This window comes from Prionailurus viverrinus, unplaced genomic scaffold (genome assembly GCF_022837055.1).
Source record: "Prionailurus viverrinus isolate Anna unplaced genomic scaffold, UM_Priviv_1.0 scaffold_195, whole genome shotgun sequence".
Classification (NCBI taxonomy): Eukaryota; Metazoa; Chordata; class Mammalia; order Carnivora; family Felidae; genus Prionailurus; species Prionailurus viverrinus.
In genome coordinates this window covers 2,173-8,490 of record NW_025927585.1, presented here as the reverse complement: position 1 = coordinate 8,490, position 6,318 = coordinate 2,173, and the positions used below count along the sequence as shown (strand labels likewise).

The window sequence follows — 6,318 nt, the reverse complement described above, 5'->3', positions numbered from 1 at the left end:
GTGAGTCTGAGAAAAATAGTAGTGAAAAATTTAGGCTGTTATCACCCAATTGGTTTAGGTAGGAGAGGCTAATAAGACTAATCAATAGGCTGTAGGTAGTTGAGTTGATTCAGATTATATTGGGTTTTGATAGTCATGTTATTGGTATAAGTATAGCAGTAGGAATAATGATTTTTAGCATTGTAGGAGGTTTAAGTTTTGTACGTAGTCAGTACCGTATGTATTTGATACTATTACTAGTAGGGACAAGCCTAGTGCTGCTTCGCAAGCTGCAAATACCAATAGGATAATAGGGGCTATGCTGGCTAATGTGAAGTGATTGTTTAGGACTGCTACGGTAATTATGATGAACAAAGACAATATTATGCCTTCTAGACATAGAAGAGAAGATATTAGGTGGGATCGATATATCAGTAATCCTATGAGTGATACGGTGAAAGCCAAAAAGATATTAATGTAGACTATGGACATTTGATAATTATAGGATAAGCTATAATCTAATGAGTCGAAATCATTTGTTTTAGTTTAAACTAATTATCATATTCAGTTCATTCTAGTCCTTTTTGGGTTCATTCATAGGCTAGGCTTGCGGCTAGTAGCGAGATTAGTAGAAGGGCCATAGTGAGTATAGTTGATAGCTTGCTCGTTTGTGAGGCTCATGGGAGGGGGAGTAATAGTGCGATTTCTAGGTCGAATAATAAAAAAGTAATGGCTACTAAGAAGAATTTTATGGAAAAGGGTAAGCGGGCAGATCCTATGGGGTCAAATCCGCATTCATAGGGACTTGCTTTTTCTGCATAGATGTTTAATTGAGGTAATCAGAACGCGATAAGTACAAGTAATGTGGATAGGAGTGTATTGGTGAGTAAGGCGAGTATTACGTTTATTATTCCTTTTCGGGTTATACCGAAACTGGTTGATTGGAAGTCAACTGTACTTGTTAATACTAAAGGAACAAGATCCTCATCAATAGATGGAAACGTATAGGAATAGTCAAACTACGTCTACGAAATGTCAATATCAAGCAGCAGCTTCAAATCCGAAATGATGATTAGATGTAAAGTGATATTTTAGTTGGCGTAAGAAGCATACGATTAGGAAAGTAGAGCCGATAATTACATGTAGTCCGTGGAATCCTGTGGCTATGAAGAAGGTGGACCCGTAAACTCCGTCTGAAATAGTAAATGATGTTTCATAATATTCGGAGGCTTGTAGGAGTGTAAAATAAATTCCTAGAGAGATTGTAATAAATAATGCCTGGAGTATATGTTTTCGGTTTCCTTCCATTAAACTGTGGTGGGCTCAGGTAATTGATACTCCGGAGGCTAGAAGTACGGAGGTATTAAGTAGTGGAACTTCCAGAGGATTTAAGGGAGTAATGCCTGTTGGTGGCCAGCATCCTCCCAACTCAGGGGTTGGGGCTAGGCTTGAGTGGTAAAAAGCCCAGAAGAAGCCTGCAAAAAAGAATACTTCTGAGACAATAAAAAGGATTATCCCATATCGAAGACCTTTTTGAACGATGGGAGTATGGTGGCCTTGGAATGTGCTTTCTCGGATGATGTCTCGTCATCATTGATATATAGTCAATAAGTTGGTAGTTATTCCGAGGGCTAGTAGTAGTGTTGAATTGTAATGGAATCAGATAGCTAGGCCTGAGGTTATTAGGAGGGCTGAGAGAGCCCCTGTAAGTGGTCATGGACTGGGGTTGACCATATGGTATGCATGGGTTTGGTGGGTCATTAAGTGTTATCATGTAGATAGAGGCTTACTAGTAGGGTAAAGACATAGGCTTGGATTAGAGCTACGGCAAATTCAAGGATCGTCAGTAGGATAAGGATAATAAAAGTAATTAAAGCAATGGAGGTGCTGATGTTTGCTAGGGCCAGAGCGGCTCCTCCAATTAAATGTATTAGTAAGTGGCCTGCGGTGATGTTGGCTGTAAGTCGTACGGCCAAGGCTATGGGTTGGATGAAGAGACTAATAGTCTCGATGACTACAAGCATAGGGATTAGGGGAATAGGTGTTCCTTGTGGTAAGAAATGGGCCAGAGATGCTTTAGTTTTGTGGCGAAACCCAGTAATTACAGCGCCAGCCCATAGTGGGATGGCTATTCCTAAGTTTATTGACAATTGGGTAGTTGGAGTGAACGAGTGGGGTAGTAAGCCTAGTAAATTTGTTGACCCAATAAATAAAATAAGGGATATTAGTATTAGGGCTCAGGTTTGTCCTTTGTGATTATGGATGGCCAGTATTTGTTTTGATATTAGTTGTACCAATCATTGTTGCAGTGAGACTAGGCGATTATTAATTAGTCGATTGGGTGAAGGAAATAGAATACTTGGGAATATAATAATTAAGATAATAATAGGTAGTCCTATTATTGTTGGGATAGTGAAAGAGGCGAATAGATTTTCGTTCATTTTTTTTCTCAGGGGTTGAGCTGTTTTAGTGTAGTTGTGGACTTAAGTTCTGGATTTGATGGATATAAGTACTTTGAGATCTTTAGTTGGAATACAATAAATAGTGTTATAATTATTGATATAATAGTAGTAAATCAGGTTGATGTATCTAGCTGTGGCATGTCATTAAGGAGAGATTTAAACTCCCAGTCTTTAACTTAAAAGGTTAACGCTTGACTTAGCTTCTTAATGAATTTAAAGTATAGATGCAGATCATTTTTCAAAGTATGTCAGTGGGACTAATTCAAGAACAATGGGCATGAAGCTATGATTTGAGCCGCAGATCTCTGAGCATTGACCGTAATATAAGCCAGGTCGTGTTCCTATCAGGGTTGTTTGATTTAGTCGGCCTGGGATGGCATCAGTTTTTAGACCTAGGGATGGGATGGCTCATGAGTGTAGTACGTCTTCTGATGAAATTAGCATGCGAATAGTTATTTCTATTGGCAGAACCACTCGATTGTCGACTTCTAGTAACCGGAGTTCTCCTGGTTTTAGTTCTTGAGTGGGGATTATGTAAGAGTCAAAGTTCAAGTCCTCATAATCGGTGTACTCGTAGCTTCAGTACCATTGGTGTCCTATGGTTTTTACTGTGAGGGAGGGGTTGTTGATTTCGTCTATTATATAAAGAATTCGTAAGGAAGGCAGGGCAATAAGAATAAGGATAATGGCAGGTAAGATAGTTCAGATGGTTTCTACTTCTTGGGCATCTATTGTGCTTGTGTGCGTGAGCTTGGTTGTTAATATCAATGAGATAATGTAAAGGACTAAGGAGCTAATTAGGAATACAATTATTAATGTGTGATCGTGGAAATGTAAGAGTTCCTCTATAATAGGAGATGTAGCATCTTGAAAACCTAGTTGGAAGGGATATGCCATAGAAGTATATAGGATTCAAGCCTATAATTTAACTTCGACAAAGTTATGTAATTGTTTTACTAATACTTCTTGATTGAGAAAGACATAGTGGTTATGGTATTGGCTTGAAACCAGTTTAAGAGGGTTCGATTCCTTCCTTTCTTATTTTAATAATACATAAGTTGGTTCTTCAAATGTGTGGTATGGAGGGGGACATCCGTGTAATCACTCAAGATTAGTTGTGGTTAACTCTACTATGGCCACTTCTCGTTTAGACGCGAAAGCTTCTCACACTATGAAGACTATTAACATAACTGCTGTTAGTGAGATAAAAGAACCCATTGAGGAGATCGTATTTCAAGTTGTATATGCATCTGGGTAGTCAGAGTAACGTCGTGGCATTCCAGATAGGCCTAGAAAGTGTTGAGGGAAGAATGTTATGTTGACACCCACGAACATAATTGTGAAATGAATTTTTGCCCAAGTATTGTCGAGAGTATATCCTGAGAATAAGGGAAATCAATGAACAAAGCCTCCTATGATAACGAATACTGCTCCTATTGACAAGACATAGTGGAAGTGAGCTACTACGTAATATGTATCGTGAAGAACGATATCTAATGAGGAGTTTGCTAGTACAATTCCCGTTAAGCCCCCTACGGTAAATAGGAAAATAAAGCCTAAGGCTCATAACATAGCGGGGGACCATTTGATATTACCTCCGTGAAGAGTAGCCAGTCAGCTAAATACTTTTACCCCAGTAGGAATGGCGATGATTATAGTGGCTGATGTAAAGTATGCTCGTGTGTCCACGTCCATTCCTACAGTAAACATGTGATGGGCTCATACAATAAAGCCCAGAAAGCCAATTGATATTATGGCTCAAACTATTCCCATGTAGCCAAAGGGTTCTTTTTTACCTGAGTAGTAGGTAACAATATGTGAGATTATTCCAAAACCAGGTAGAATTAAAATATAAACTTCTGGGTGACCAAAGAATCAGAATAAGTGTTGATACAAGATAGGATCTCCTCCTCCAGCAGGATCAAAGAATGTGGTATTTAGATTTCGATCTGTTAGTAGCATGGTAATTCCTGCTGCTAAAACTGGGAGTGATAGAAGTAGCAGAACAGCAGTAATTAGAACTGACCAAACAAATAGGGGTGTTTGGTATTGAGACATGGCAGGGGGTTTTATATTAATAATAGTGGTAATAAAATTAATAGCGCCTAAGATTGAAGAGACACCTGCCAGATGAAGTGAGAAAATAGTTAAATCTACGGATGCTCCTGCGTGGGCCAGGTTGCCGGCTAGGGGTGGGTATACTGTTCACCCAGTTCCTGCTCCAGCTTCTACCATAGATGAAGCAAGTAGGAGTAAAAAGGATGGAGGAAGGAGTCAGAAGCTCATATTATTCATTCGGGGGAACGCCATATCGGGTGCTCCAATTATTAACGGGACTAATCAGTTTCCGAATCCTCCAATTATAATGGGTATCACTATAAAGAAAATTATTACAAAAGCATGAGCAGTAACGATTACATTATAAATTTGGTCATCCCCTAATAGTGTGCCAGGTTGGCCTAGTTCAGCCCGGATTAGGAGACTGAGAGCAGTCCCTACCATACCGGCCCAGGCACCAAATAGAAGGTAAAGAGTGCCAATATCTTTATGATTAGTTGAAAATAATCAGCGGTTTATGAACATAGGTAAAATGGCCGAGTAGGCATTAGACTGTAAATCTAAAGACAGAGGTTCAAGTCCTCTTTTTACCAAGTCCTGCGGTGAATGTCATGTTGAATTGCAAATTCAAAGAAGCAGCTTGGCGCTGCCGGGGCTTCTCCCGCCTTTTTTTTCTAGACGGCGGGAGAAGTGGATTGAAGCCAGTTGATTAGGGTATTTAGCTGTTAACTAAAATTTCGTGGGGTTGGAGCCCACCAATCTAGTGAGGACTTAGCTTAATTAAAGTGTTTGATTTGCAATCAATTGATGTGAGGTAAGTTCTTGCAGTCCTTAGAGTAATTTATGTGCAGAAGTTAAGTCTGTGAGGCTTGCTTAGAGCTTTGAAGGCTCTCGGTCTGGCTTAACCTAAACTTCTAATCCAGAATGGATAATATTGGTGCGAGTGGGAGTATTATGGTTGATATTACGATTAGGATAGGTAAGAAGGTTATTTTTTTTGTACATTCAAATCGCCATTTTATTTTTATGCTGTTGTTTGAGGGGAATATGGTTAGTGCGGTGGTGTATGTTAGTCGTATGTAAAAGTATAAGTTGAGTAGTGCTGTTATGGCTAGTAATGTTGGTACTATGATTATTTCGTTTTTGGTCAGTTCTTGGATGATTATTCATTTTGGAATAAATCCAGAGAGTGGAGGAAGGCCGCCTAGGGACATTATTAATACTAGGATGAGTGAAGTGATCAAGGGGGTTTTGTTTCATGTTTGTGATAGGGATGATGTTGTTGTGGTAGAGTTGTATATAAATAGTATAAAGGTGGTTAGTGTTATAGTGATGTAGATGGTTAGGTTTAGGATTATCATTGTAGGGCTATATATTATGATAGCTGTTATTCAGCCCATATGGGCGACTGAGGAGTATGCTATGATTTTTCGTAGTTGTGTTTGGTTAAGGCCTCCTCAGCCTCCGATTATAACTGACATGATAGATATTGTTAAAAGTAGGTTGGGGTTAATGGTGGGTGAGATTTGGTAGAGGATAGATAGTGGTGCAATTTTTTGTCATGTTAGTAGGATTAAGCCTGATGGTATAGAAATTCCTTGTGTGACTTCAGGTACTCAGAAGTGGAATGGGGCTAGTCCTAGTTTTATTGCTAGGGCGATTGTTATTATAATAGATGCTATGGGGTTGAGGTCTTTTGATACAGTTCATTGTCCTGAGTGCAGTAGATTGATGATGATTCCTATCATTAGGATTATGGAGGCAGTTGCTTGTGTTAGGAAATATTTTGTGGCTGCTTCCATGGCTCGTGGGTTATATT

The 6,318-nt window shown here is 39.2% G+C and overlaps 1 pseudogene across 1 annotated transcript; it reads right to left on the bottom strand.

Annotated features, from left to right (window-relative positions):
* Window positions 1-1,739: 1,739 nt before the first annotated feature.
* On the bottom strand, window positions 1,740-5,352 carry LOC125158245 (cytochrome c oxidase subunit 1-like; annotated as a pseudogene). Its single transcript, XR_007149296.1, has one exon. The product of XR_007149296.1 is annotated as a cytochrome c oxidase subunit 1-like (transcript).
* Window positions 5,353-6,318: the final 966 nt, after the last annotated feature.